The sequence below is a fragment of the Gallus gallus genome, chromosome 7 (assembly GCF_016699485.2).
Source record: "Gallus gallus isolate bGalGal1 chromosome 7, bGalGal1.mat.broiler.GRCg7b, whole genome shotgun sequence".
Lineage (NCBI taxonomy): Eukaryota > Metazoa > Chordata > Aves > Galliformes > Phasianidae > Gallus > Gallus gallus.
Genome location: NC_052538.1, coordinates 31369681 through 31389164, shown reverse-complemented (window position 1 = coordinate 31389164; position 19484 = coordinate 31369681). Strand labels below are relative to the sequence as shown.

The following is a 19484-nucleotide window of genomic DNA, read 5'->3' as shown; positions in this document are numbered from 1 at the left end:
GAGCAAAAAGATGCAGAGAAGATATTTGTGAGTGCTGGATAGAACAGGGCCTTTTTCTTCTGTTAAAATGTCTGATGTTGAACATGAAACAAAAGAGAGGATTCAGATTACAATGAGACAGATTGTGTCTGTGCCAAAGCAGGATCAAAGGAAGCAGTATATTCTCTTGGAAAGCTTTAGGTCTGGCAGTTGAATAAAGAGGATATTTTTCAAATAATTTCTTTGGAAAAAAAATGCAGAATTTGAGCTTTATCTTATATGTGACTCAAGAATGTAGGTCTTTTACTTCTTATTCAAGATGAAATCCTGTTACATGGCTGCCTTTTGAAGGATTTAATTGCTCCAAGGATTCACGCTTACACAGTATTCTTCACCTCTTAGAAATCACCGTAAGTCCTACTTTAGTAATGCTATTCTTTGATGAGAATATTTCACAACCTGTGTAAAGTGGGTTAGGACTTTCCTCATTCTCTTGTCATCACACATGAGTTCTGGACAATATAAATGTGCTGTCTTATTGGCAGGGACCAAAGAAAAATCAGATGTACTGAGAGGATTGCAAATGAGGGACTTTTACAGCTATAGTAATAGTTTAATCTTCCAAAAACTGGAATATTTTGGAGAAAAACATGGAGATCAAGACAACAGTTCTTGGCTGCTATTGCTTATATTATGTCTGTTTTGTGGGTAAAGTTGCAGCTTTGTGCTTCAAAGCTCTGTTTTTCAAGTAGGGAGGAAAGTGTCTTCTGCCCTGGTGAACAGTTAAGAACGTAGAGTCATAAATGTGCTTATAATTCCCATGAAAAGTGGGATGAAAGTTTCCAAGGGCTCACAGAGGCCATAATAAGAAAACCCCACAAAAGAAAAAGTGGTTTCAGTTTCTAAGGTCGTCATTTTCAGAGTGCCACGTGTCACATATTTCACAAAGTTCTTGCTTTCATTCCAGCAAAGGACTTTTATATATATATATATATACATTTTTTTTTTTGCTATAGATTTCACTGAAGCTAAGATCACATTGCAAAAGTTAGTGGAAAACAGAAAACTGGAATTTCCTATGCATTTCTCACACTAATACTAAATACCTTTTTAGGTAAAAATATGTATTTTGTTTTGTTTTCTTAGGCTTATTCTAAGTATTTCTTCAAATTTATTACTTCTCAGTTCTGCTTTGGTGAACGAGTAATTCCACTTGCAGATCAGCCTGAAACACATTAAATAAATTAGAGGATCCAATTTGCTAAATTACCATTTTGAAAACATTCCATACTTCTACAACTACAAAATAAAGTTTGGATCCCCCATTTATTTTATTTTGTAATGCAAAGCTAATTTGTTATTTACTGGAAATTTATTTTCTTTTGAGCAGATTCAGAGAGTTTCCCAACCATGCCCTTTTTGTTTTAAGCTGTCGTTGAAATAAAGATTCAGTTATTACCATTTCCATATTCTGAATATAATTATCCATTAAGCAAATGAAGAAAAATAGAATTGGAGAGATAGAGTGTATTTTTTTTCTGGAAATCAAACTCTACCAGAAAGGTCCTTTCATTCTCTTTTTTTTTTCCCCCATGAATAAAAAATGTATTTGTAGTTCCACAGAAGTAACTGCATGATGAAGAGAAACACATTTTGATGTTGTTATTTTGGTATTGTTGTGGTGCCAAATGACAGAGCTTTTATAATATTTGTGTCAGTGACTGTACAGAACAGTAGTTCCTGTTGATTAATTGTATTAGACAATGATATGAGCAGAGGTGAGAAAGCTGCTGCCAAGAAAAAACAAGGCAGCAATGAGAAATACACAAATAATAAATATCTAAGGATGCACTGATGCACACAAAACCATGTAGATGTCGATATATTTAATGGCAATGATGTCAGTTTCAGTGAGAAGTAAGATAGCACATCTTTATGTTGACAACTTGAGTAGGTGAGAAAATCAAGATATTATGCTGGCTTGCAGATACTGAAATCAAAATCTCTCTTGGAAAAAAATAACATAAAGATCACTAAAGTAAATATAAATCTTGCCTAGATTTAAACCAGCAAAAGAAATGTCCTTCAAATCTGGAAAAAAGTATATAATAGTAGCTTTCTGTTAGTATAATCGCTTAGTCTTTCAACTGACTGAAGGTCAGGTCCGAAACTTTACTGAGGTCAGGTTCACAGCAGAGCAGGGCCTATGATTTCAGTGTTGCAAATAGGGAAATGAACTGGTTTACTACAGTCCATTATCTGTATTCTCAAAGCTTTTTGAACATCTCAGGCCAAATTCTGTCTTCAGAAATATGTGCACTAAATCCAGGTCGTTTTTTGTTTGTTGGTTTGGGTTTTTTTAGTTTGAACATTTATTTTAAAGCTACCTTACCTATAATGTCATCCCCTCTTTTGTTGATTTAAATTTACTTACTTTTTTACTTATGTTTATTTTACACTTACCCACATATAATCACAGTTAACTTAGCAATGATGGCTCAGGGAATCTGTTTAAGGAGAATTTATCAGTTCTGGGTAAGGCTCTGAAATTGTCCCTTAATTGGATGCTTTAATACACACCAAACCAAGTACAATCTGCCATTGGCATCTTTTCCTCTAGCAGTAATGGAAATCACTTAAAGCTTGCTGGCCATTTAGGCAGATGGACCACCAACAGACCCGAAACACAGCCACTGTTTTGGTGCAAAATCACCGCACAACAGTTAACTCCTCCTGCAGGCAGTCTGTGAGTCAACTTGAAATGGGACTTGAAATTGTAGAGGGGAAGATCCCTGTGCTAAACATGTAAAAAATGCTTTAGTTGGCAGACAAAAGGGGGAGGGATATTTTAAAAATAGATCATTCCTGCTCAAAAGACCAATAAAAGAAAAAAACTTAAAGGTCAGTCGAGAGACCAGTAAGATAGAGGGTCCTAACTTGGCAGAAGAGAAACAGAGTAAGGGAAAGACTGTTAAGGTCAGGGTTTTCATATAAAAGTAATGGAGAAAATCACGAAAATACATATTTACAGACATTTATTATTAAATACAGATCAATTTCTTCAATATGCCAGCCAAAGTAAGGAGTGAGCACCTAAAGGCAAATCATAGAATCATAGAACGGCTTGAGTTGTAAGGGACCTTAAGGGTTATCAAGTTCCAACCCCGTGACACAGGCAGGATTGAAATGTCTGCTTCTTCTACAGTGCTGCATGTCTCTCAGCAGCCATTCTCTTTGGATTACTTACTTAACAGAAATCTGGTTTAAATGTTCATCTTAAAGAAAGACATTAATGCAAAGAGAATTTCCTGGCCTTGGTGACTAAGAAAGATGTTGTCATGGGAAGACCTTCAAAAGCCATACTGCAGTCTGGTTAGGGAGGATGTAGAAAGTCTAGTGGAGAAATCTGATTCAGAGCAAAGGGGAAGTGCTCACCCACTTCCTTTTGATGTAGAGTGACTTGAAAGCATTCATGTTTGATGATGTGAGACTCAAATGCTGCAACTTAGTGGCTGCCTGGCTGGCTGGATCTTAATGGTGTTATTTGCTATCCTGAATGGACAGGAGGATTTCTTCTAGGCAGGACAAGATGGGGAATGATCTCACAAGTTTCCTGCTAATGCTTTGTCAATTATTATTATTATCACCATTAAACAGAGCATTAAACTACATAGAATCTCATAACAATAAATGACACTTTTGGTACATTACCTGTTTAATACTACAGTAATTGCTTGTGATTAGATATAACTAATAAAAAGTCTTCTTGCCAACATGATCTTTTTAATTAAGTATTTCATAGCTTCTAGTAAAAGCAAAATGTATTCTCAGTTGGTATAATATCAATCTGGGACACCAGACCTGACGGTGTGTTTTTCTGCTTTTCTCCAATGTTACCTGTGCAGTTTGATCCACACAAGAACTGAAGGCTACTGATGTCACCTTCAAACAGTTCTGCTGACCCCCTTTTACCGTAGATACAATTATTCAGATTTTGACACCGCTTGTTCCTCTTCCTGCTCCCTCTAAGTGCAATCCCAAAGGAGTTTAAGATTTGGTAATGTGAACCCTACCAATTTTATGAGCAATAATATCAGACTTGCTTGACTTCCAAATTCTTCAGAAAATGAGCATGAAAGCTTGAAAAATGTTGAAGTTCTCAATGCACAGCAGTTAATGTAAAACAGATTAACAGACAGTATAGCTCTGACAGGATTATTGGCATCTCTAGAAGTGGAAAACATAGATAGAAACACCAAACTTCATCCCAGTGTTCACAGCACTGATACTTGTGAACTCTTACAAGGAAACGTCAGATTGTTTCCAAAATCTACTAAGTTTCATATTACCATTCTGTCCACCCATAATCAGATCTTGAGGTTTGGATCATTATCAAATATTAATAGCTAGTTGAATAAGGTTTCCTTTAATCATCTTTCAAACATTTGTGAGAAGAATTTTCAGTAGCATTCAATAGGTTTCCATTTCTGCTTCATTTCAGCACTGGTGTATTTTAGCCCTTCACTCTACACCTACTGCTACTGCTTCCTAGGGACTAACAAAGCCAACTCTTTCTCCTGTTTTGTCTTTGGAGTCTGTTATCTCCTAGCATAGCCACCCTAACTCAGAGACACATTCCTGCAAATCTAACCGCCACACTATTCCACTCTGCATCTTTAACACTCCAAGTATTAATTCTTCATACGTATTTGTATGTCCTAGAGCTGGGATAGTAAATTATTGTTTATTTTAATGGCAGAGGATGGAAGCCTACCAAGAGCTTTCCTGAAAATACCGAGGAAGATGTCATTAGCAGGTGATGCTGCCCAGCTGTCTCATGAGAATACATGGTCCAGTCACTGGAATTCAGTCCATCTGTAGCTCAGGTACTTAATCAAAACTGACAGGCATTCAATGATTGCAAAGGAACTGCAGGTTGAATTTCAGTCCATTTCTCTTGTTCATTTTGACTGTACTGATTTTTCCAAGTTAAAACTAAAAACGCAAGCAAATTTTTCTCCATCTGTAACAGTAGGAAGAGAACACTTCTAGTACACATATCTCCTGAAAACTGCTATTTTCCACAGTCCTTATGTCACAGCTTTCAGTTTCTCAAATGATTCGTTTCAAAACTATGCTGACACAGAAAGCTGAACAGATATTGTTTGCAGAAGGAGAAAAAAAGACAAGAGAAATTTTTCTGGGATCATTTTATATACTTTTACAATAGGGCATCAGGATCATACTGGTCAGCAGAGACTCCTTCAGGAGGATATTTAGTACCTTTGTAGATTATATGAGAGAAAAGATGCAAAATATGTAATAGAAATGCTCTTACAATTAGACTATTTATTACTTCTAGCTGTAAACTTGTTGTAAATATGGCTTTTCTCGCATAGCTCCTGGCAAACAAACTAACTACAGAGATGCAAAGTTGTGGAATTTCCATTTCATTTCTTGCCTCATTAATTTCATTAACTTACAAATAGATGAATACATAAAATTAAAAAGTAATTTCCTTTTAATATTTTTAAATTACTCTCTCCAAGTATTCAAACCTTTTAATCTGCTCTTTTAAGGTCTCCATCTAATTGGTTTTACGGAGACATAATTGAGGTTTTGTGAATCAGATATCACTGTGATTGATTATAAAAAAGCTAATCAGAGAGTGCCATTCACAAGACAAATGCAATTGTTTCTAAAATATTTACTTGCAGTCTCTGCCACTTTACCAACTTTGCAGCGTGTGCAAAACGATGTGTGGGTGCAATGTGTTAAGGTGTGATTTTATGTGGGGAAATCAAACCTAGTCATGGAGAGAAGTCTGTTTCTTCTTTTTCTTATACAAGGACAGATTGCACAGGAATTATAGTGTTTCCCATTTAATAGAAGTAGCCTTCATTTTGATGTTTTTCACAACAGTGACAAATGGCAGCTAAAAAGAAAAGGGGAGAATGTAATCAATCTTCCCACCTTTAAAAATAGCTGAAAAAGAGGAGAGAAACTAAACTACTTAAAAAAAACTTGTTTGAGACAAACAATTATCTGCAAGATAAGGCAAGCGCAGATGATTGGGGCTGGACGGCCTGGTCTTGGAGCAGGGAAAAATGTAGCTCTATTTCTCCTGTCTGTTTGGGATCCCAGTTTCAGGCTCACTGAAAAGAGCACAGAGTGAGTCTGAGAGCAGAAAATATGTAAGGAAGAAAATAGAAAGAAAAATGGAATTTTATTTCAAGAATTCCAAAGTATTGGTTGACTTTGGCAATAGCGTCAAAGATTTCAAGGGGTTGTTCAGCCTGGAAATCATCTAGATGGCTAACATTTATTTAACAGTATTTTAATAATGCAAAATTTTAATGTTCATACTTACTATTACCAAAAAAACAAACAAACAAACAAACAAAAAAAAACCAGAACACTAAAATTACATCCTGTGATATTTGAATGACATTTCTCTGAAGTTAGGACAAGCCACAAAAATATAAAGCTGAAAATTTCACTTTATCCTCAGGAATCCATTCCAAAAGCTTATATTACAAATGAACGATGAAAATATGTAATACCTTGATCATTTTGCTGAACTTAGTGGAAATTTACTCCTGGAAGGATTAGATCAGACTCTACAATTGACAGTTTTGGTGATGGAATGCTTGGAAGGGAAAACTTGTCGTTTCTTAGATCATGTAAGATGTGCAACAAACATGTCAAACTAACTGGCTGGTTGTTTATTCTGATGGTATGGTGCTAAAATGAGCCTCAGCTGGATTTACAAACCTGGGCTCTTGATTCAAGAAAAATGGGGAACTATTGGAGAAAGCCCAGTGGAGAGCTATGGAGATGCTAGGTACCTGGTGCATCTCCCACATGAGGAAATGCTGAGAGACGTGGAGCTGTTCAGCCTGGAGAAGACTGAGGGGGAATCTTATCAATGTTTATAAATATCTAATAGGTGGGAGCCAAGTGGATGGGAGCGTGCTTTTTTCAGTGGTGCCCAGTAATAGGATATGGGGCAAATGGGCACAAGCTGGAACACAGGAAGTTTCATATGAACATGACGAAAAACTTGTTTACTTTGAGGGTTACAGTGCACTGGAACAGGCTGCATAGAGAGGTGCTGGAGTCTCCTTCTCAGGAGATTTCAAAACATGCCTGGACACTTTCCTATGCAACCTACTGTAGGGAACCTCCTCTAGTAGGGAGTTCAACTCAGTGTTCTCCAGAAATCCCTTCCAACACCTACAATTCTGTGATTCCCTGACCTTGTGCTAATACAACCTCTATCAGGCTCGGTTTAGTACCTGTGGAATATGTCAATCTAGTATTTTTTCTTTGACACAGCAGAGAGTAGAAATTTTGTTACTGAAGTGCATGGTTATTGTACAAATACATGTAGAGATTCTGACCCCTCTTGTGCTTTGTAAGACTCAGCATTGTTCCTTTTTAAATCAAGTATTGATTTGCCCTGGGTTCAATGCGTGTTTAAACTAATGTACCATCATGAAAAAGAATGATAGGATTACTTAGGGATAAGTTTCTTAGATTTAGCTGAATGGCAATGTTTTCATAATTTTAATGAAGAAATGTAGGAACATATTTTTCATGTAATGCCTGGAAGTAGTCCAGTATATTTCCCATTAAAATCACTTGGTTAGAAATTTAGGGCTCTTGTGCTTGAAAATAATAATTTTAAAGTCACTGTTTTATTTAATATCAGGTGGTTGGAGAGCTGATTTGTATCTCTGCTGCACTCAAATGCAAAACAGAAGGAAAGTTAGCTAAGTTTCCTTTGGAGAGAATGTGTGAGCTGCTCCTGTTTCAGCTCTGCATTAGCCATTTTTCTCTCTTGGAGACTTCAAAAATTCAGTAAGGTCTTGCCACTCAGTAATTTCCAGAGATATGCCTAGCTCTTACAGTGCTTCTTTTTTATTTATTTTTTTCTTTTCTTTTTTCTTCTTTGGCATTCTCCAGAAACTTTATTTCCCACTTTTCAAACATTGCACTGTCTTAGAGTTAGATTCACTACAACTTCTCACATAGTGCTGTTACCTGACTCATTTCATCCCTGCTTCACTTTTTCACTTGAAGTTCACCAAATCTTCCTAGTCCCCTTTTTCTTCATTCCACTTCAGCTTTTGTTACTCATATGCAATCACAAACACATCATTCTCCTATGCTTCTAGCATCCTAATTTATTTCTCCATTTTTTTTGTCTCATTTTCCACTCTGAACTTTTTCTTGGAATATCCTGGAATAAAGCCCAAGAAAAATTTGTAAAGTGGCAACAAAATTGGGAAATGTCATCAAGGCATCAGACAAGCTCAGCAAATGCCAAAATTCCTTCCCTGGTGAATTCTAATTGAAAAATCAATTGTTTCCATTATTGCTGAACCATTCTTCCAAAATTATTTATTTATTTGTTTGTTTGTTTATTTATTTATTTATTTGTCGTTAATTATTCTTGAATATTACAAAGGGGTTGGAGGGTATTTTCCACTTTCTCATTTGGTAACTGAACCATTAAGAATAAGGTGGTGGTATAATGATTGGTGAAAACAATTTAAGTCACAGAAGAAAACATGTCATTTCAGATGTTGTGGTGTTTTTTTTCTGAAAAACCAGTCTACTAGCAAATTAAATCAACTTAATGTGCTGAAGGAAACTTGTCAATGACTTTACCACTTTTGCTCTTGAATTCTAACTGAGACTCTGCATGAGGAAATGGCACAGTTGTTTTTGCAAGTAAACTAGAAAATACATCCATCAAGGCATACCACTCACTGTTGTCCAGAAAGCTTGATTCTGCTGCTTATACTTGTATGCTAATGGTCATGCTGAGTTTTGTTGTCTATCCAGTAAGCCATGCATCAAAACTCAAGATTCAACATTAAAAGATCATGCTAATGGAAAAAAGCAGGTATAATTGAATAATTTTTCAACAGTGAATGGTGATTTAGATTATTGTATGTGGGGAACCTGTATTATTTAACATCAGGAAGAGCTTCAGAAGTATTGTTACACACTGGTCCCTGCATTACCTATATTTACTACTAAATGTATGACCTTCAGAAATGCATTTGCATTATCCACTTTACCCAGGTTATGCAGGTCTGGGATAGAATAATTTTACTAACAGAAAGTCATATCCATGTGGAAAATGTATTGTAAACAACTCTTCACGCAAGGACATTTTAAATGTTGTATTTAGTGTAAACACTGATTAGAAGAAAATGAGTCAGAGAAAGCACTGTATTTTAACATGAGATTTTCTGTAGAGAAAGCATTATATGTGGATATATGTGAAGGTTTCTTTCAGGTGTATGCTCAGTGGTAAATCTCAAAAATGTTAACATTTCTTAAGAATGTTAACCTTCATCTTTCACCGTCATCTCTATTCCAGTCTAAGTGGCAATATAGTTTGAACATTTTGGCAAGTGTGAACTCAAATGAGATTGATGTGCTTAGCTGGGTGACCTTGCTTGTATAGTGTTTTTTTGTCATAAATTTTATTTGATTTACATTTACTGCTGCCCTGTATTTACTTTTCAGATTATCTCCTGGAATATGTATCTTCCCCTCTTCTTACCTTCGTTTATTATTATCATAACTTTGTTATCATTATTAACTGTTAATTTTTCCACCGTATTTTATCTCCTTTTTTTCCTGTGAAAATACAGTCATATCTATCATTCAAAAGAGGATACTGCAAACATATTAGCTCAATTTTCTTTTAAAGCCTTGCACTCCCAGTAACTTTAATCCTTTAACCTCCCTTACTCTTATAGTTTTTGAATGGATTTGAACCAATGACCTGGAGGTGAAAGATCATTTTCCACCAGGAACATTTATCTTTCTGATATTGCCTTTATGGCTTTGTTCTATGTGGCATTTTCTTTTGCTCAGGCCCATGTGTATGTTTGTGAAGGTTAACTCTAGGAATCATCAGCCGGCTTCTCTCTTTTTGTTAATGTGAACTACCAGTATCCAGCAACGATTTTTGACACAGCAGTGTCTTCATCCGTTCATTTACTGACATCGAGGAAATTGATCTCCTCAGGAGAAGACTATGGCATCTGACCCACTAGAAAAATACAGATTTAATGTTTTGGGTTGGGAATCAGAGCACAGAGCCTGGGAGTCACACAATTTGAAGCATCTTTTGCAATTATGTGTCAAAACCAATCATGAGTTTTCTAAACGAATAAAATTGTTGGTATTGATAACTGACCAAAAACAATTCCTAGGTGAAATATAGAAGTCTTACTTGAAGTATTGTCCACAGCATCTGAAAGAAAGTGTCTTCTAAGTTTTTTCTTTTTTTTTCATAGGAGTTCTGTTTGGAAGACTTTAGATATTGCAAATGAACTGAAAAAAGAGGCTGAGAAAATGCGAAAGCAACATAATTTTTGTCTTCTTCCAGTGGAGGAAGATACTGACAAATTTATTATACCCAGATTTTTGCTGAGAAACAAGAATTTAAGATCTATTTTAAATTAATTTTGCTAGATTTTTTTCTTCTGGGAAATAATTTATTTTCCTTCTGGTTAAATCTTGAAATACTAGAAGCAGTATGAAAGAAACACTTGTAGATAAGCTTGAAAATTCCAATATTTTAGTTTGCTTATGCATTCACCTTTGCCTTATTATTTGGAGTCTAACAGTCTTCATCTTCAGTCTAAAATCTTTAATTTCCTCTATAATATATATCTCCATGAAAGTGAACATCTCAGAAGACTTAGGCACTACAGACATGACAGCAGACAATCCTTTGAAAATGTTTTTAAGGTTTCACTTGAAAAGGAAATTATGCCAATGGGCATTAATCATTTTGGAGGCTTCATATTGCTTCACAGATATTTATAATATTAATGAAAACAGCGATGCTGTTGTGAGCTAGTGAATCAAGATGTTCATTTGCCCTAGTAACAGCAGGGGCTTGAAATGAGAAAAAAAATCTTTCATACAGAGATGCTGCAGAGTTTTGAGTATGGAAAATCTTATGAGTATTGTGACATTCAAAAATGTCTCCGAAAATGTGCTACGCCAAAAAACATGTAAGTAGGCTCATGCATATCTCACCTTTCTGCATTTCTTTGCATTGTAAACTACACAACAGCATTTTTTTCTGCCTGCATCACTTTACTTAACCATACAGGGCAGTGATAGAGTTTTGAAAGTTCCTTACGACATTTTCCTTGTGGTATTTTGATAGGTTTTACGGTTAACATAAACCAATCTTCTCTGCCTAATTTGCTTTTTTTCTTTTTTCTTTTTTTTTTTTTTCTTATATAAGCAATTTAATTCCCAGTTGTTATATATTATGTGGAAGGGGGGAAGGGAGGAAGGAAGGGATTGCAAGAGGAATAGGCTATAACACTAAAAAAATTGATGTAAAGCTATCCAGAATTTTTTTGTGTGGGGCTATACAATCTGTGTGCGATGTTGGTTGTGGTCACAGCTGGTAAGATGTTGAATGTGGTCTTATTTACATGCTACGTAATCAGATGCTAAATGCAATTATTCATGGTCGAAACTCAAATACAATTTTAGAAAGTGTCTGTATTACAGGCTGTAAGAAATTAACAGGAGGACTGCTTTAAGCATATATTCAGTATGCCAACATTCCCTTTAATTATTTTTTTGAAGTTTTGTATAAATAGTCAAAAGAAAAAGCTCTGAAAATGTTGTGAAAAAGGGATGGCATGTGTGTGTCAGAAGAATGATGGGGAGGGAGAACATTTAAAAAGTATAGAAAAAGAAAGAAAGTACTAAAAAGAAAGATGAAGAAAAGAAACAAAGAAAAAGAAAGAAATAGAGAATGGATCTCACATATAGCATTTGATAGCCGTAATTGCTCTGCTCTTTATAAAGGCTTCCTTTTTCTGATTAGAGAATTTAAGATAGTTACTACTGAAAACAGTATTTAAAATTCATTCTTTTCCTCCTTTTTCTTTGAATTCTTCATTATGTAAAACATGTACTTTAGTGCTCTTGAAATGTTTTGTTCTCTTCATTAAATTGCTCCATTTTTATTTTAATGTCCCTGTAGTCTGGATTTTTCTCTAAAAATGTCTGTATATCTGTTAAGAACATTTGTTCTTTCAGAACCTGTTTTCCATTTTATTTTTTTAATTCTTTTTCTGAGTGAAAATGTGATTTTGTTTCTTTTTTTTTAATACCTATTTGTCTTTTTTTTTTTCTTTCAACAATTCTTTTACACCAGCAAAGGGCTCACCATTCCAGACCACATTCATTTTGCCTAAATCTGGCCAAAGAAGGACTGTGCATGATTAGTATATACAATAGGTGAGTAATTATGATTTTTCTTCCATCTGTATTAATTTTATGCCCTTGCCTAAAGATTACTTGTTAATGCTCAGATTTTAAGTACTAAAGTAAAAGTCACTCTTATTGATATTTTGGAAATGTCAGGTTAGTTAACTTGGGTAATATACAGGTACAAGTGTCCAAACCAGGATATCAAACATTTCCCACCACTGGGCTCATGCTCTGTCAGCTAGCAGAGGAAAGAAAGCCATAGGAGCAGCTCAGGCCACCATAACCCATTCCTGTCTGCTCCTCTCTACTCCTTCTTGCTCTCCGTAGTGAGTTCAGCAAATGCCTATTTAGTTGGACCAGTTCGTTTGATGTAGGCTTATATATGCCTTCACTTAAGGAAACATTTTTATTGAGGGAGAAAGCCTCATGATGGTATTTGTTTTTACTGTGGGTTTCAGCACCACAAGAGTTATGGACACCATCTAACCAACACTAATGTGCAGAAGCAGTATCAGGCTGATATACTGAGCATCATTACTTACCGTGGTCTTTTTAAGAAGTTGGGAATTGAAGGCTGAAATCTCAAGACAGTCCAAGGACTTGAGTTTAGAGTTATCCATAAATTCTGTTTATGTTTATCCAATAAGAACTCAGCCAGTGAGCATTGCAAATAATCATTTACTTAAACATAAATGGGAATTAATTAGTCTATCAAATGAAGGGAAAGAAAATTCTGAGCCAGGAATGCACTCATAGTCACAGTAACACATCATAACTTTGCTAGATGTACCTAAAATTTCTTTTAAGTGCGGCTGCCAAATCATCATGATTCTTTTGTTTATTAGCCAAAAATCCTACCCAAGATGGGAAAACTTCCAGTCTTTTCTATGATACTTATGACAGCCGTTCTAGTAGCTGATTATTAGAAAATATTCCTCTAAAAAAATACATTCTGCTATTTATTGATTAATTCTCATTTTGTAATGGAGCTGTTTTGCAAAGATTCAGTGTCAGCTGCATTTCTAACACCCCAGCCCCTCTATTCTGTGCATCAATTGGCACACTTATCAGTTAGCCAGTCCTGCAATAAAATAAATTAATGGACTATCCTATTTCATTTCATGGCATTCAGCTGATGGTGTACAGAAACTGCTATAAACCCCAGGACTCAGTGGGACTGCTGGTATGAGGAAGAAGTGCAGCATTTGGCCCACATTTTGCATTGTGGCAGAATTAAAATTAGCACAGCAGTTTGCCTTGAATGAAGCAGAAAAGTGTGGTGCAGGCTATGCAGCCTCCCAACTACTAAATTGACCCCTTCTCCTTTTTTTTTTTTCCTTAAATTAATTTTTGCCCTACTGAAATAAATGAGACTACTTATATTGTGAGAGGAAGGACTGGAAGGACTGGCCAATATAGCATATTAAGATTATATGTATTCTACGGTTCATAATCAAATATGATTCTCTTCCTGAAATAAGCACTATATGGCTGTAGTGATAATCACTAATAGGTCAACTGGGTACCAGAGCACTGTAAATTCAGGTGATGAATACATGGGGATGCTGTAGACTTCTGCTTTGTATTATTTTAATAGACAGCAGAGGAAAATAAGGGAAAATTTCCTCTGAGGTATACCGATAAAATCTCACTTAATTATATGTTATAGATCTCATGCTGCTTAATTTTTTTTTCTTAAAGCTTCAGCTCTTAGAATAACATTATTTAAAAATGGATTTCCCTGGATGGAAAAAAAATAGAATTTTTCATAGCTGGGAAGAAAATCTTTACACTGGAAGCTTAAAAAGCAGAGAGTAAACACAAACAAAGGTAAAACATGTTGATTCAGAAGCCCATTTCATGGATTCAGAACACGATGGCTAGCACTGCAGTAACATATCCCTGTTCTTCACCAAGGCTCCTCAGGAACAATGTAGCCACAGGCAATGGGAGGACAGGGGTAGAAACAAGTATTTTCTGAACAACAGCTATATTTTTAGAGATATTGGATGCTCTCAAGGTACTTAGTTACAAGCAACAAGAACAGACATAAATACTTTTCCCTGCCCTTTCAGATGAAACAAATGCAGCAGATAGAAGAATTTTGCACTGCAGAATGAGAGTGTGATTCAGCATTATAACATATTTATATTCTACATTGTACAGAAGAAAAATGGAGAACCAGGGGTGAAATCATAGGTTGACTGATGTCATGAAAATAATGTCCATAGAGGAGGACTTCATGCCAAAACCCAGGAGCAGACAGATTTCTGAGAAAGATCTTGATCATCAATAACTCCTGCTAATTCAGTGGAAATCATAGGTGGGCACTCAATATTTTGAAACTCCCTTGGTATGCTCAGTACTTTGAAACTCCTTTGGTATGTTATCTTTCCTGTTCTATTTCTGTCTGGGTTTTATTCCTCTATTGATTTTAATGGACTTCAATTAAGGTCTCTTGTCTCAGAATCTTTAGCGCTTTATTTATACAGAGCACAGACTGCTAGATCGCTGGTTTCATTTTTTCCCCCCTCAGAATCCTTAAAGTACTGGAATTTAAATTTTTTTTTTACACTGGTATATTATTTTAATTGGGATAAATTTAGAAGCATTTAGATACCTTTCAAACCATCTGCAGTTTCACTGATGCGTAATGACTTTATATTTTGATAATTGACAATTACATTTTATTGCTTGCCATCCGACTGATGTTAAAAAAGTTCAGATTTGGTTAAAGCTGTATTTTAGAGTCAAAGAAAATTCACAAACCATTCCATCACTAGCTACAGTGAAAGGTAAGAGAGTTTTAGAGCAGAAGAACATTATTCCCTATTCATAAATTCAAATCACTTCTTCCTCCTCATATTTCATATTTATGGGAATATAGCTTGAATTTTAAGATTAGCACCTCTGTCTACTGAAGTGTGAACTGCCAACTCCTCCCCTCATCTTTCCAACAACTGTAAATCTTCAATACCCACTGCCAATGAGGCGCAATATCAATTATGTACAAATAAATCTATGTAAAACCACCGCACAATTTCCCTCTTGAAAAAGTAAGGGCAATCACAATCAGCGTCAGTAACCAGAATCTTTGGAAGAGGATATTGTCATTCAAAATTATGTTCTCACTAATTGGCTAGATTTCCACTGTCACTCTGGCATGTTATGTATATCTGAGGGATGGAATTGCCCTCAGAGACTCCAAGAGTGGCTCTCAGGGAATAGAGATCAATGAAGCAGAGTCTTGCTGTGGTCAGAGTTTAACTTACTTTGTACATATGCACATCAATCTCATAATAAAGTCATAAGCAGGCAATCCATGATCCTTTCTTCTATAAACTTTAACCCACATACTGCGGTTCAGTTCCCAGAAAGCTTCTCTGTCTTGGGAACTGCCTTGAAAGATGGAGAATAAAATGAAAGAACTTGTTCTCAACTATCTGACAATTTCTCTCGAAGGACTGCTCTTTAGGAGAACAAAGAATAACACAGTATTTTCTAGACAAAATCTCTGCTTTTCCTTCCCTCAGAAAAAGGAAAAAACCCAAAACTTTTAAGAAAATTGTCTGATGACTCCTACCTCAACATGATTAATAAATAGTACTTTTCACAGAATGACAGTGGAAACAAAAATGTCTATAATCAAGTTCCTCCTTAGTATTTAAAACCCACTCTCTGACATGCATCTGCATGTTAAAACTGGATAACCTACTCTTCATTATACCGCAGACGACTAAAGTGGTTTTACATGTGCAGAAAATTCCTTCCACCACAGAAGTGAATTTTCTTTTGGTAAACTTATTGTGTACAGATCTCCCCTTCCACATTTTAACCTTATGCTCCTCTTCTTGGTAACCTACCCAACAAAACTTGTGACTAAACTTCATTTTCCTTGACGTGTACCTATCTAGTGGCGAGGAAAAAAAATGAACGTCTATGCTGGTATGCTATAAAAGACCATAAAGAAAAAAATTCCAAGGTCAAGACAACTTCCCCTGCCCCCTGTTTAATGTCCTATGCCCTTCAATACTGGCACAGCTGAAGAGAGGGTGTGGAGCAAGATTGCCAAGTGAGCACCATGCCATCAAACCAAGGGACTCTGTTGGATGCACTCCATATTCCCGGTTAGAGAACCAGCACCAGCTCCTGAATCTTTGAGAGAGAACATTTGCTTTTTGGAAGTCCACTTTATCCACTCAATTTGGTGATAGATAAGGCTCCTTCAACACCATCTCTTATCTCCCAGCAAGGCTAAGGTAGCTTTAAACACCACAGCCTTTTAGCAGCATAATACATTTCCAGGAGCAATAGCCCACATCTTTATTCATGATGTGAACGATGATCTGAGCAGTAATAATGAAATAGGGTGGCAAAGGTTTTCCATTGTGTACTAGTATTAATCTAATTTCCTACAGGATGCTTGTCTAAGTCAGAAAAAAAGCAAGCAGTTTAAAATTCTTTGGCAAGTCCCTGATGAAAAGAAGCCTGGGAAGTGCTAAGGATTGCAGGAGAATGCTAAATTACATTCACTCAGCTCTACTGAGAAGACTAAGCTGATTTTGGCAGGATTTTCCTAGTATATATCCATTGCAAATTGGCTTCTTATTTTTATGAATATTAAGAGTCATCAACATTAAAAAAAATCCAGCAAGGAGCATTTTGGAAATGAATAATGACAATTCTACCATGCTGTAGATTTTTACATAAATATGACAAATTAAGGGCTTTTTAAAATTAAATAATTAAATAATATGTTATTTCAGACCAACTAGGCATTTTGTGGCTGTGTATGTCAAATAAAATTCTTCACCTGGTTTTAATGGCCAGCTGTTCCCAATATACAGAAGAGGCATCAGCTGCCCACTGTCGTTAACCCATTTAGAAGATGGCAGCAGAGCAGCTTCTTTCTGCAGTTCCCTTTCCATTTGAATGTAATTTCTCTGTTTTACCAGTGCAAAACACAAGTGCTGCTGGGCATAGGCTGTATCTTTATACTTCACAATACTGCCAGAGATGATGGAGCCCAACTGGTTCTACTTCCATGGGGATGGATAGATTTGAGTCTTTCTCAGAAAAAGGACAGGTTGATGGGTTGATAGTCAGACTAATTAATCTTATCTATTTTTCCAACTTTGATGATTGTATGATTCTAAACACCAGCTTCTTGAACTCTTATTACAATTCCTAACAATGCTTTGCTATCTTCCCCACTGAGATTGCTTCTGGGGATGGGACCTAATGCTAAGAAAATTAATAATTTTAGATTTTAAATAGCAATGAGTCTTTCCCCAGTGGCATACTAAAGGGAAGGCTGTTTACTGTCCCAGTTCTCCTTTGTACTTGGTGCAGTCCAAGCTGGTGCTGGTGTTGGGAGATCTGCAGGGCCATGCTGGAAAGTCAGGTTGGCATGGCCATTTCTACACTATATTGGGCAGGAAAGGACTGTGCAAGACCAGTTTTTCCCTTCCTAGTAGTTAAAAACAGAGGGATCACATCCTAGCAATAACCACTATTCTCCACGGATGTGACCGGAGAGTCTCTGGGAACTGGATCTTCCATTTAAGAAGTAATTCCCTAAATCACAGCATGGGAATATTTTACAGGATGTGTCAAATGGCTGGGGTGAATTAGCATATCTGACAGGCAAGGAATGAAACTAGCATTCAACCTCATACTTAATGAATAGTCCATATGTCCAGAGAAGCAGGTAATTTATAGTCTAACATTTTCTTTTGATCTGCAGTTTGCTCTTTCTCTCTAGAATTAAATCACTTCAAAATGCACAGGGGAAGAAGGCAAAGGCAAGAAGTCTTTTTATTTTTAATTAGAATGTGCTAAATGGTAATAAAGTAATGTGAATACAGTGGAGACCTCTTAAATCCATAACAGTAAATCTATTGCTGCAACAGGTCCATCCTTTATCTAGTGTTCATTGAGGAAGGTTTCACCTGAAGTGTAACAGTGACATGAACTGATGGTAATAGAGCAATACATTTAAAGAATTCAATAAAGCATCTGTTGTAGATAGTGATATGCCTTGTAATTTTATTGACAAAGGTTTGTTTTGTCCTGAGACATATAAATGCTTGGGTAAATGGTTTGATTATACAGTACTTTTATAAAATATGCACTCAGCTGATTTCTAGTGCTGTGCAGCTTGTCAGTGATTAGCCAAGATGATTTTTAAAATGAAAATAATTGGGTAGGCTCTTAAAAATTAGGATTTTCTCACTTGGGAAGAAATTGTAATGTGTGTGGAAGAAGCAGTAATTTCAGCATTACATTCCTTTGTATGCATGTCTTAAGGCATTAGGTAAAGCATCACAAAAGAGTGTTTTGAAATCATATAGGTGGAAAAGGAGAGAGATTATTGACAAAACCTTAATGTAACCAGAAATCTATGGGTTTTTTCACTACTAGTGAAGAGTAATATGCAAGAGTTGAGACACATTTCCAGGAAGATTTTTTTCTCTCTCTCAACTGCTTGATTCTACTTGGATTAGTGGACTTTAGATATGAGTTTGGCTAAGAGAACATGTATGGTGTTTGGACACAGTGCAGATTAATATAGGGATTACTTATTTCTAGGTTAGCAGGAGCCTTGTTTTTCAAACCATTACAAACTGGTGTTAGGTAGGGTGGCTGCTTGGTCTGAAAGGGGGCTATATGCCTAAAATTCCTCTCTTTTCTTCTTTTCTAAGCATTTGGTCCTGGGCCAAGCTCTCCTCCACCCAATACCAGCACTGCTCAATGTTGCGGTTTTTGTTAACCCACTTCTTCCATTCTCCTCTCAGCTTTACAATAAGTATGTTTTCCTTTTGTCAAAATGAGAATTTATTCCTTCTTGTTTCAACTTGCCTTCTAAAAGGGAAAGTAAATGATTTATCTGAGGGATTATCAGACCTTCAGGACAGGGCTTTGAGGTGCTTACAAGATACGTGCATGGACATACAGTAGAGCTCTTCTACTCGGTGTTTTGATTTATTTATTGTTGGTACACTTTGTTCTTTTATTTTTAACTGAAATATTTTAAGAGGTACTGCAACATTTCCTTTGGTAGAAGCAAGTGTGTGATTGCACACATCGTAAGGTTCTGTACCGCCAGCTTTTTGCTTTAATCTTAAATGACAGCTACATCTGTTGGAAGTTTGTTCCTATCTCCTGTTTTTTAAAGCTTGACAGGTTGAAGGAGCCCTTTTAATGACAGTCTGGGTAGCTGCAGATAG

General features: G+C 36.0%; 1 long non-coding RNA gene across 1 annotated transcript; it reads left to right on the top strand.

Moving 5' to 3' along the window:
- Window positions 1–184: 184 nt before the first annotated feature.
- On the top strand, window positions 185–19060 carry LOC121111340. The gene is made up of 5 exons (XR_005861506.2): window positions 185–389; window positions 4739–4865; window positions 12200–12282; window positions 14422–14578; window positions 18960–19060. It is a non-coding gene; the product is annotated as an uncharacterized LOC121111340 (long non-coding RNA).
- Window positions 19061–19484: the final 424 nt, after the last annotated feature.